This window comes from Octodon degus, unplaced genomic scaffold (genome assembly GCF_000260255.1).
Source record: "Octodon degus isolate 3935 unplaced genomic scaffold, OctDeg1.0 scaffold00360, whole genome shotgun sequence".
Classification (NCBI taxonomy): Eukaryota; Metazoa; Chordata; class Mammalia; order Rodentia; family Octodontidae; genus Octodon; species Octodon degus.
In genome coordinates, this window is record NW_004524936.1 from 579,197 (window position 1) to 592,941 (window position 13,745).

At 37.4% G+C, this 13,745-nt stretch overlaps 1 pseudogene; it reads right to left on the reverse strand.

Annotated features, from left to right (window-relative positions):
- Positions 1-12,197: 12,197 nt before the first annotated feature.
- LOC101572262 lies at positions 12,198-12,519 on the reverse strand (annotated as a pseudogene).
- Between the last annotated feature and the right edge of the window lie 1,226 nt (positions 12,520-13,745).

A 13,745-nucleotide genomic window follows, 5' to 3' on the forward strand; every position in this document is an offset into this window, starting at 1 on the left:
AGGGAAGGGGGTGGTGAAAGAAATAAAAGACAGGGAAGGGAATAGTGTGGGACTCTCCTGCTGCAAAGTTGTATATGGTGAGATTTTTGGACTTATGTGTAAACATAAGACATTTATAATTCTTTATGCCTGTTTTTAAAATATATTCTAATTGTTAAATGATTTTTTATCATATTCTGTAGGGACTTAAAGTTCAACATATCAATACTTGATGAGAAATACCTGTTCCATATTATGCCTAAGATGTTTGATATGCAGACAGATAGTGAGGTTAAGATTAACAGCCTAAGTTGTATGGTAATAACAATAAGCTTTTCTTCTGGATGATTAACAACCTAAGTTTGCAGACCAAAATTAGAGAAAAAGCAGGACTGCAAGGAAAGCCAACATTGAGCCCTAGCCTTCTAAGTTCAATTAAGACTCAGGACATATGAGAATGTGTACTGTAACGTCCTGGAACTCAGTAGTGTCCTAAATTTTCTGATCAAGGAGATTACGGGGCCAAAGAGGAAAGTGATAGATGATGTAGAGTGTGCCTAAGGAGAGTCACATGGAGAGAAAACATTCTCTCAGGCTTTCACAGAGAGCCCATTGGTCAAGCAATGGCTGTGACTCATCCACATGGCTGACTGTGACAAAGGTACAGGATATCAGGATAAATCCTAAGGGGATTTCACTGACCTTATCAGACCCAAATCTACAACTCTTGTTGCATAGGTCCTGCTTTATCTTGGTCTTAACCATCCAGCAGAAAAGTATATAAATGAAATATAAGAAGTAAAGCCATGCTGTTATGTTGAGCTGTAGGGGACTCAGGTCAACAATTTCTGACATTGTCAGTCAAGCGGAAGACCCAATACTATTATGGGCTACTGGACTGTTTTAGAATATTTAGCTGGGTTTACACACCTATGATATTCAAATAACAGAACTTAACAAAAAAAAGGATATGCAGATGTATGTCCATTTTGCATCTGTGTATTCAAAGTGGTTAGGATAGATATTTAGTTACATTCTCTGAATGAATAGAGTGATTTGTTCTAATGGTGTTTGTAAATAGGATATCATGTCCGCATCTTGTACAGCAATTAACCACTAGAAAGAATGTGTTAGTTATTGAAACTGTCCTACCAATTTGATTTGAAACTGTCTCATTGCTATTTGTTTATCAATAAAATTATGGGAGAAAATTTTCAGTGGATGAAGTTAGAAGGCTTCTGCCCATGTTGTCCTCAAAATATTGTGAAAAATCATGTGTCTCCCTCACATCTGCATCCAGATCCTTCGCAGGAAGTATGTACTTTCTAGTTATGTCTAAATAAACTGTTTCATCACCCTTCTAAAAAAGGAAAGTAGAATAAGTGCTTTCCTGGCAAGCGTAAGGGTCTGAGTTCAATCCCTGGTACTGGAAAAAAAAAAAAAAAAAAAAAACAAGGGCCAGGGAGATGGCTCGGTAAATAAAGAAAATTGGAAACATGGAATGAACAATAAAGGAAAGAATTAGAATGCATGAAACAGATTCAAACAAATACCAGGAAATTAAAAACTTCATTGAAAGCTTGGAAAACTGAATGAAGTTGAAGATAGACTTGCAGACCTCAAAGACAGTAGTACAGCTAATGAATGTCAAAGGAAAGTTTTCTTAAGGCCAATAAGATACCTGGAAATAAAAATTCAGCAGCTGAAAAATGATGCGAAATAATATATATATGAAAATAGTTGTCAATGAAGCAGTGGGAAACAGCACAAATAATCTAAAAATGCTATCTGTAGAAGGACTAGAAGAAAATATTCCAAACATGAGAAAAGAACCTGACATACAGATAAACAAGGCATATACAAAAGGAAAAAAGAAGCCACGATCACAATACATCTACATGTAGACACATAATAATTAAGATCTCAGTAATTCAGCAAGAAAAATAGAATAGTAAAAGATGCTAGAGAGAAGAAACAGATCACCTACAATGGAAAGCTCTTCAGAATTATGGTAGATTTGTCAACACAAACCATGAAATCAGGAAGAGATTGGAGTGAAGTATTTCAGGTCCTTAAAGACAATAACTTCCAACCCAGATTGATATATACTGCAAAACTGTCTATCAGGGGCTGGAGAGATGGCTCAGTGGTCTAAAGCACCTACTTGGAACAAGCTTGGCAAAGCACAGGGACCGCGGTTCAATCCTCCAGCACCACATGCCAGCCAGTCGCGCCCCCTGGTGGGCTGAGCTGGCCACACATACACACACACACACACACACACACACACACACAATAAATGTTAAAATTTAAAAAAAAAACTGTCTATCAAATTCAATGGCAAGGGGCTGGAGAGATGGCTCAGTGGTCTAAAGCACCTACTTAGAACAAACTTGGCGAAAGCATCAGGGACTGCGGTTCAATCCCCCAGCACCACATGCCAGCCAGTCCCGCCCCCTGGTGGGCTGAGCTGGCCTCTCTCTCTCTCTCTCTCTCTCTCTCTCTCTCTCTCTCTCTGTCTCTCAAATAAATAAAAAAAAAATTAAAAAAAAAGAAAAAAACAAAAAAAAACAAATTCAATGGCAAAATAAGTTCCTTCCAAGACAAAAAATAACAATAGATACATGACTACCAAAGCAATCCTACAAAGACTACTAACAGATATTCCAGGAAGAGACAGAAGTGATCACAGCTTCAAGAAGAACAGAAAGGAACCATCAAACAGAGCAAGTAACTAAAAAGAGGGGAAAATTACAGAATGTATAACAAGAAAATCACATGACAAAGAGAAGCCAATAGCTATTAGTCATTATAATGTTAACAGCCTCAATTCACCAATGAAAGGAAACAGACTTGCAGTGGATTAAGAAACAAAATCCAACAATATTCTGCACACAAAAAACATTTTTAACTCAAAATGAAATTCACAGACTAAAATTCAAAGGATGGAAAGCAATTCTCCATGTCATAGGAAATCATCAAAAAAGCTTGGGTAGCTATAATGGTTGGTGACAATATCAACTTCAAACCAAAAAATGTCTAAAGAGATAATAAAAGTCATTACACACCTGTTAAGGGAAAATTGCAAGAAGAGATAATGACTATAAATACATATGCACCCAATGTAGGAACACCCACCTACATAAGAGGAATTTTAAAAGGCATGAAAAATCAAGTGAGCAATAATACAATACTTACTAATGGGGGACTTTAACATCCCACTGTCACAAAGAGATAGAACAACTAGGTAAAAAATCAAAAAAGAAATAAAAGAACTAAACAAAACTTGGGAAGAAATTGACTTGGTAAAACTTTACTGATTGCATCACACAGCAACAACAGAATACACATTTTTCTGAGCTGAACACAAGACCTTCTCCAAAATGAACCATATACTAGTACGTACACAAAGCACTCTTAAGTAAATGCAAAACAACTGAAATTACCCCATGCATACTATGTGATCACAGAGCATTAAAACTGGAAAATATTGACAAATGAAGCTACAGAACACCATAAACACATTAAATGACAACCTCCTAAACAACCAGTGGTTCACAGATAAAACTAAAGAGAAATTAAAAATATTTCCAATTAAACGAAAATACACAGGGGTTGGGGAGATGGCTCAGTAGAATAAGCACTTCCCTGGCAAGTGCAAGGGCCTGAGCTCAATCCCTGGCTCCGCCACAAAAAAAGAAAAGAAAATGCACGTAAAACTTAGCAAAACCTGTCAGATAAAATGAGAATTACCTTAATATGAAAATTTGTAGCTGTAAATTCACACATCAGTAAAAAAGAACAAGCTAAAATAAACAACTTATGCTAAACCTAAAGAACCACAGGACCAGAAGCAACCTTGGCAAGCTTACCTGGAAGGAACCCTGGGACTAGAAGACAGCTGGAGCAGCCCAGCCATTCCTCCTTGGCAGAACTACCAGGAAGGAGCCTTGGAAACAAAAACAGCAGGTACACCAGGCTTCCAAATCAGTGGACTTAGCAGGAGGGAGCCTTTGAACCAGAAGCCAGTAGGCACAGCCAACCTATTCCTCCTCAGCACACCTATTTGGAAGTAACCATGAGACCAGAAGCCAGCAGGAGCAGCTGGCCCATTCCACCCCAACGGACTTAGCAGGAGGGAGCTGCGGAACCAGAAGTCAGCAGGTGCAACCTGCCCAATACACTTCAGAAGGCCTACTGGGAAGGAGCTGTGGAACTGGAATACAACAGGGGCACCTGGCCCATTCCATACTGCTGGGCCCCGGCAAGCCCAGACTGATGCCAAGAATTAAAGGAGCATTCTTATGACACAGAGGTGGCAGCAGGTAACTAGGGTAAGCTAGTCTGCTTGAAAGATTCTAAGTGTATAAAGGAAGGTGTCCAGACAGAACACAGGAGAACTAATTAAAATATAAATTCCCAATATAATATCTGAATAGTTATGCAGTTATAATGTTTGCTCCTATGGTCTAAAATACAAAGCCATTAATTACAAAATTTTGTCAACTTCTAAATTTCACTAGCTGTTATTAATATTGTGAATTGTTCTACTGTAAATAGGAAATCATATCTGCCTTAAATACATGTTTTCCCTTGGGTATCAACAGCAGAAAGTGCTTGGGTAAAGACTTCCCCAAAGCCCTACACTGAAGGTAGAGGGCAGGGCCAAAGAGAAACAAATATCTCACTCTCTATCAGTACAGAAGGCAAAATCTTGGGACACACACCAAAAGAATCTCTCAGGCAGGAGAGATAACAACAACAACCAAAAAAAAAAAAACATTCTTTACAGAGAGGGTCAGACTGCAGGGATACAGCTATCAATTATCACACTTTCATAAAAAAAGTATTATAGAAATCAAAATAAAGAGTTCCTTCTGATATAGAAAATGAAAAAAAGGAGTAAAATGCACTCTCAGGCCCCAAGTCCACCCAAAACATACCCAGGAGACATCAGCACACAAAACTGGAAACCACACACTTGAAATCTCTGAAATAATAGCAACTAAAGTAAAGAAACAACTGCAGAACAACATACAGGAAATCAGACGAGAGATATTCTCACTGGTAAAAAAGAAAATAAATGATAACTAGAATGAAAGCACTACTAAGCATTTCTAAAGAAGACACTGATTAAAAAAATAGTGGAGAATAAGAAAATGATGGAAACCTTGAATGAGCAATATAGGAAAGAAGTACAATGCATGAAGCAGATTCAAAGAGATATGCAGGAAATTAAAAACCCAATCGCAAGTTGGCAAAGCCATTTGAATGAAAGTGAAGATAGAATTTCAGACCTTGAAGACAACATTGAAGCTAGTGTAAAGGTAGGAAAATATCTCTGAAAAACAAATGGGATGCAGGAAATAATAATTCAATATCTGCAAGACAATCCAAGTTGAACAACATATGGCTAATAGGCATCAGAGAGAAGGAAGGAGGCAACACAAATGACATAAAAAGAATGTGGGCAGAAGTAATACCAGAAAACTTTCCAAATATAGGGAAACAATAAGACATTCATGGAACTCACATATACAGAACTTCAAATAGTATCAACCTAATTAAAACTACACCCAAACATACAATAGTCAAGATTCCAGAAATTCAACACAAGAACAATATACTAAAAGCCACTAGAGAAAAGAAACAGATTACATTTAAAGGAAAGCCCATTAAAATAACAGCAGATTTCTCCTCACAAACCATTAAGTCAAGAAGAGCATGATCAAAGTACTTCAAATCCTCCAAGAAAACAAATTCCAACCTATACTTATATACCCTGAAAAACTCTCTTTCAAGTTTAATGGAGAAGTGAAATACTTCCATGACAAAGAACAACTAAGAACAACTAAAGAAATTCGTGATGAATACAACCCAACCCTACACAGAATACTAAAAGACATTCTAGAAAGGGATGAAAATACCCACAATTCCAAGAACGACAACAGGAAGAATCCACTAAACATGGCAAACTATTAAACACAGGAGAAAAGTAGGGAACCAACAATAGGAAAAGAACATGACAAACCTAAGTCAGTAGATATCAATTACAACCACCAATGTAAATGACTTCAATTCACCAATTAAATGAAATAGACTCGCAGAGTGGATTAGGAAACAAAAATAAACAATAGGCTGTATACAAAAAACACATTTAACCCATAAAGAAATTCATAGGCTGAAAGTCAGAGGATGAAAGACAATGCTACATGGCCCAGGACCTCAGAAAAAAGCAGGGGTAACTATCCTGCTTGCAGACAATCTGGAAGTCAAACCAAGAATGATTAAATGAGATAAAGAAGGTCACTATACACTGGTAAGGGGAAAATTCAAAAGAAGATAACTGTCATGAATAAATATGAACCAGATATGGGAGGACAAAGTATAAGACAAATTTTAAATGACAAGAAAATTTAATAACCAATATCACAATCTTAACAGGGGACAGTAATAACATCTTATCTCAAAAACATAAGTCAAACAGGAAAAAAAAAACACTAGCAAAGATGTAGCAGAATTGAACCAAACTTTTGAACAAATTGACTTAGTGGACATATACAAAGTGTTCCACCTGACAACATTTGAATATACAGTCCTTTCAGCTATACATGGTAAGTTTTCTAAGACAGACCACATACTACTCAATAGGTCATACTTAAGTATATAAAAGAAAGCAGAAATTATCCCATGCATATTGCCTTACCACAGTGCAATGAAACTGGAAATTAATGACAAAAACACCACAAACACATGGAAATTAAATAATACACTTCTCAGCAACAAATGGGTTACAGATGAAATTAAACAAGAAATTACACAATATCTACAATTCAATGAAATATCAAGCACAACTTAGTGGAATCTGTGGGATGCAATGAAAGCAGATCATACAGGCAAATTTATAGATGTGAACTCACACATTAGGAAAACACAATGAAAAAAATAAATACCCTACTACTGAACCTCAAGTGTCTGGAAAAAGAAGAGAAAACCAAGCCCAAGGCCCAAAGATGGGAGGAAATAATAAAGTTTAGAACAGAAATTAAAGCAGTCAAGAGGAAGAAAATAAAAAGAATTAATGAATCCAAAAACTGGTTTTATTTGACCCAGGCCTGGCATGTGAGTGAACTCCCCCCCACCAGGGCCCAACAGATCATCATTTGACCCACAGCCCAGGCCTGGCATGTGAGTGAGACAACCTGGGGCCCTCTAGATCCTCATTTGAACCAGCACCCAAGCCCACCATGTGAGTAGAACTTCCTCCATCAGACAGGCCCAGTGTGGAAACCTGCGGCAGAACTCCCTGCAGAGCAGCTAGAGGCAAGACCCATCCAGCTGATCTAGGAGCAGAACATCTTGCCAAAATAGCATAGAGGGTTCAACTTCAATAGCCACAGCAGGAACAAGTGGAGCACAGCAACCAGACCCAAGCCACACTCACCTGGACGGCTTTCAACTTGGTAGACCTGCACTTTATGCCAGCCCTATCAAAGCTCTATACCAAAGGTCAGAAGACAGTGCTATACAAAATGACAAAGAGAAGGAGCAAAATGCAATCTCAGGCCCCAAGCCCATGAAGAACAAATGCAGGAGACAATAACATAAAAGAAATTATAAAGTACACACCTGGAATCTCTGCAATAATAGCGTCAGAAGTAAAGAAACAATTACAGAAAGGTATAGAGGAAATCAGATCAGATATAATTTATGAAGTAAAAAAAGAAATGATAACTATAATGAAAGAAGCACTAAGTACTTCTTTAGAGAAGACACTGATTAAAAAGAGAAGAACAGAAAAATGATGGAATCCTTGAATGAACAATATAGAAAAGAAATAGAGTGCATGAAGCAGATTCAAATTGCTACACAGGAAGTTAAAATCTCAACCACAAGTTGGCAAAACTGTTCGAATGAAAGTGAAAATAGACTTTCAGACATTGAAAACACCATTGCAGCCAGTGAAAAGGTAAGAAAAGGTCTCCTAAAAACAACTACGATGCAGGAAATAATTCAACATCTGCAAGACCATGCAAAGATGAACAATATAAGCCTATTAGTCTTACATTGAAAGAGAAAGGGAAAGAAGGAGTCAATACAATTGATATAAAAACATGGACAGAAGTAATAGCAGAAAACTTCCCAAATATGGGAAAACAATCTGACATTGAGTAACCGAAGCATATAGAACTCCAAATAACATCAACCCAATAAAAACACACCGAGACATATAATAATCAAGATCCCAGAAATTCAGCACAGAAACGGTATACTAAAAGCCGCTAAAGAAAACAAAAAGATCACATTTAAAGGAAAACCCATCAGAATAATGGCAGATTTCCCTTCACAAACCATCACGTCAAGAAGAGCATGGAGCAAAGTACTTCAAGTCTTGCAAAAAATCAAATTCCAACCCAGACTGATATACCTGCAAAACTCTCCTTCTTGGGGGCCAGGCAGATAGCTCAGTAGAATAAGCTCTTGCCTGGCAAGCGCAGGGTCCTGTGTTCAATCCAGGGTACTGAAAAAGCAAAAAATAAAAACTCTCTCTCAAGTATAGTGGAGAAGTAAAATACTTCAATGTGAAAGGACAACTAAAGAATTTCATGATGACAAAGCCAATTCTACACAGACTACTAAAAGATATTCTAGGGAGGGATCAAAATGGCCACAACTCCATGAATGAGAATGGAAAGAACCTACCAAATAGAGCAAATAATTAAACACAGGAGAAAAAGAGGTATACAAAGCAGTCTTTCAATTGTTCTTTTGTATGCAACAGCAAAATATTTCTATGAGCATACTCTACACTTACTTTATTTATTTATTTATTTATTTATTTATTTATTATATTTTAGGGAAGGGTCTACAGAGGTGTTCAGGGTCTCACTAGAAGATCGAACTCATAGTGATCCACCTGTTTACAGCCTCTCAAGAGCTGGGATTACAGGTACATGCCACCATGCTCAGTCTCAATTGCTGTCTCAGTGTGCCCCGGGGGCAGAGCCAGCACAGCAGGCCTGGGGATCAAACCCCCAGCCCCTATACCTGCTTCCAGGCACTTTAATTGGCTGAGCAACTTGGCCCTCTCAGCATACTCTACAAAAGGACTTCTCCTACACGCTATTGATCATGATTCTATCCGGGTCTATTTGTTGGATATTAAGGAAATAGCAGTAGCTCAGTCCCACTAGTGACATCTGGCCACCAGTAAGTGTCATGGACACTGTCCATGTCCACATCATCCTAGAACTTTGTGCGATATCTTATACCCAAACAGAAGTACTGGTCATATATTTGCCATTTCAACATTTATATTATGTTTTCTTCTTAGTAACTCCTTACTATCATGAAAACATTTTCTTAGTTGAATTCTTTGAAATATTTAATTTTAATTAATAATTAATGTTATAAATATTGTTTAGTCTTAATTTTTGTCTAAAGATTTGTACTGTATCTTTGATTTACAATCTACTTAGAAGACATGGTATAATATTTTCTCCTAGTATAAGAAACTTTAAAAAGTATATTTCCATTTTCCACTGACTTGATATTACTTCTTCTTTGTCCTTTACACACACACACACACACACACACACACACACATATATGAAAAAAATATGTATGTATCCTGACATAAGATTGATTCAGTTTTGTAAAAATCGTCAATGACAATTTAAATGGGTTCATCTAATATATTTTACATAGTCCTGCATAACTGTCATTTTGAGAGCTCTTCATTGTTTACCCAGGACCATGCAGCAACTTCTCTTGCCTTCTGAATTATGCTCTTTGTTATTTTCTATATACTATACTTGGAGGTATCACAATATTTCACGTTTGTATAACTGGAAAATATTTTGCTTTTAGTTTTCAAACCTATGTTTACTAAGTACAAAATTCAATGAGGACATATTTTTTTTCTTTCAGTCCTTTCAATTAATTAGTCTAGTTTCTTACACACTTGCTCTTTTTTTCTAATGTAGAATGATACTATTTAATTTTGTTCTTCTGTAGCTAATATTTTTATGTATATGCTTTAATGATTTTTTTCTTTACAATTAGATTTGGACTATTTCATTTTTGTGTATCTTATGATTTTATTCCAATTTCTTGAGCAACAGGTTCATATTTCTTGGAAATGTGCTGCTATTATTTCAACTAAATTCAGGAATTTTAAATCTTTAAATATTTTTTGCCTATTCCTTTCTACTTTGAGATTTTTATTTATATGAATATAAGTTTCTTGTTGTTGGCACAGGTGAACTACTATATGACTGATTTGTAAGTTCTTCATTTTTATTTTAGACTATTTTTATTATTTTATTTTTTTAAATAGAAGTTTGGTATTTTTTTAATTATTTATTTATTTATTTATTTATTTTGTGTGTGTGTGGCCAGCTCAGCCCACCAGGGGGCGGGGCTGGCTGGCATGTGGTGCTGGGGGATTGAACAGCGGTCCCTGTGCTTTGCTTAACTTAGCTTGTTCCAAGAAGGTGCTTTAGACCACTGAGTCATCTCACCAGCTCTTTATTATTGTATTCATTTGTAAATCATGTATTTACATTGTGCAATCTATTATTCTCATTCTTTGTATTCATTTCAGAAATATTTCATTAAAATTCACTGTCTACATTTTATATTTTTTCCATTTCAATATTTGTCTACAATTTTCAAAATGCCATATATTGATTTTCAATAAAGTTAATAAGAAACAAAGAAATACTGTGCACAGAATAAAAAATAAATAAATAAAGGGTCTGGGAAAATAGCTCAGTAGAATAAGTGCTTGCCAGGCAAATGCAAGGGCCTGAGTTCAATCCCCAATGCTACAAAATAAAATAAAAATGAAATATAAAAAAAAACAACATAACACAATAAAAAGGAGGGCTGGCCAAATACCTGAGAAGATTAAAGTGTCTGGAAGCAGGCATGGGGGCTGGGAGTTTGATCCCCAGGCCTGTTTTTTGCAGCCCCACCCTTGGGACATGCTGAGAGTGCAATTGAGTCTGGCGTGTGCCTGAAATCCCAGCTCTTGGGAGGCTGTAAACAAGCAGATCACTATGAGTCCGATGTAGTAGAAAACCCTGAACACCCTGTAGACCCTTCTCTAAAAATACAAAAAAAAGGTACAGAAGTTCAAAACAAAAATGAAAAGTTAACAAGGATTGTCACATCACATATTGTTGTCATCATATTTATTGCTCTGATTACTGGATATAGACAATAAATATTGACCAAACAATTAAACACTGACTCTTACTTCCAATAAAATAGCTGTTTTTTGAAAGATTAAATAAAATTGGTTACACCCTAGTTAACCCCACCAAAAAGGAAAGAAAAAAGTCAAATTCAAGCAATAAGGAATAAAAGGACAAAATTACTACAGATACAGTGGAAATTCATATGATCATTTTTAGCTACTCTTTATGCTCACAGAATTGAAGACACAGAAGAAATGGACAGATACCAAAATAAGTACAAACTACAAAAACTGAATCAAGAAGATATAAAAACTCTGAATATCCAAATATAAGCCAATGAAATTAAAAATGTAATGAAAAAAACTTAATGACAAAGAAAAGCCAAGGTCCTGATGGATTCACAGCTGAATTCTACAAGAAAGTATGGAAGATATACTCCCAATACTCTTCAAACTCTTCCATGAAATTGAAAAGAAAGTAATACAACCTACATCATTTGTGGAGTCAAGTGTTATACTGCTACCAAAACCAGAGAAATATTTAATCAAAAAAAGAACTAGAGGCCAACCTCCCTTATGGACATAGATGCAAAAATCCTCAATAAAATTCCAGCAAATAGAATACAGCAAATCATCAAGAAGATTAAACACCATGACCAGGTAGGATTCATCCCAGAGATACAAGGATGGTTCAACATATGCAAATCTATAAATGTAATACACTATATCAAAACAACCAAAATGAAAAGTCATAGGATTATCTCACTTGATGCAGAAAATGCTATTGACAGACTCCAACACTCAAACATGATCAAAGCTCTACAGAAAATTGGAATGGATGGCCTGTACCTGAATCTGATAAAAGCCATCTATGCCAATCAAACAGTCAACATAATTCTACATGGGGAAAAACTCTTTTACTCTCCCATCAGGTACAAGACTAGGATGTCCTCTATCACCACTCCTTTTTTGGTATTTTTTTTTTACTTTTTGCAGAGCTTTATTCCAGAGGGGCTCAGTCCTTCTTGGCAGTTGCCTTCCTCATGGCAGCCAGCACGTTGCTCAGCTAGTTCCTCACGCTTCCTCTTGGTGCAAATGTGCATCCCCACCCTCTTCTTAATGAACTTGAGGGCACGCTTGTCCTTGGAGACCTTGAGCAGCTCCATGGCACACCGCTCATAGAGGGCAATGCCGCACACCTCCCAGATCATGTCGCACATGAACTTGATGTGTTTGGTGAGACATCCATGGCAGCCACTGTGGCTCGGTTTGCTCACATTCTTAGTCAACTTGTAGCCCTTGTTGAGGCCCATGACCATGGGATAGCAGAGGGCCATGGTCACTCTTCTTCAATGGTTGCTGTGGTGGAAGGCCTATCACTACTCTTATTCAATATAGTTCTGAAATCATTAGCTAGAGCCATTAGACAAGAGAGAGAAATAAAAGGAATTTCAATGGTTAAAGATTTTGAATTATCATTATTTGCAGATGACATGATACTCTATTTGGAAGACCCAAAACACTATACCAAGAAGCTCCTATAATAAATAAGCAATTCAGTAACATAGCAGGTTGCAAAGACAATACTAAAAAATTAATAGCATTCCTCTACACACATAACACTATGAAAGAAATTAGAGAAATAATATCCCTCACAATAGTACCCTAAAAAATGACATACTTAGTAATTAACATAACTAAGGAAGTTAAACTCAGTCCCTTGTACTTGACAGGGAAGTGCTCATTCTACTGAGCCATCTCCCCAACCCCTTAAGATCAATACAATGAAAATTATAGGACTCTGAAAAAAGTCATCAAAAAGAATTTCAGAAAATGGAGATATTCATTGATCCTGGAGAGTAACAACCACATTTTGAAAATAACCATATTTCCTAAATTGTTATACAGATTTAAGGCATTCCCTATCAAAATACCATAAAGATATATCATTGATCTAAAGAAATCATTCTGTAAGTTTATTTGGAACCAGAAGAGACCTAGAATTGCAAAGATAGAGACCCAGAGTGCAGGCCTGGCCAGGGAGTGAGATGACCCGGAGCCCTGCGGGATCCTGAACAGACCCAGAGCACAGGCCCAGCCAGTGAGTGACACGAACAAGGGCCGCAGGATCCTGAATAGACCCAGAGAGCAGGCCTGGTGAGTGAGTGAGACCACCTGGGGTCCTCCGGATCCTGAATAGACCCAGAGCGCAGGCCCGCAAGTGAGTGAGACGACCCGGGGCCCTGCAGGATCCTGAACAGATCCAGAGCGCAGGCTCGGTGAGTGAGATGACCTGGGATCCTCTGGATGCTGAATAGACCCAGAGCACAGGCCCGGCAAGTGAATGAGACGACCCGGGGGTGGGGATCCTAATTTGACCCGGCTGCATGCGGGCCCAGCACAGAACCCTTCAGCAGAACTCCCTGCAAAGAGGCTAGAGGCAAGACCCACCCAGCTGATTCAGGAGCAGAACATCTTCCAAGAGAGACACAAAGGGTTCAACTCTAACACCTGCAGCAGAAAGAAGTGGAGCACAGCAGCCAGATCCAAACAACACCCACCT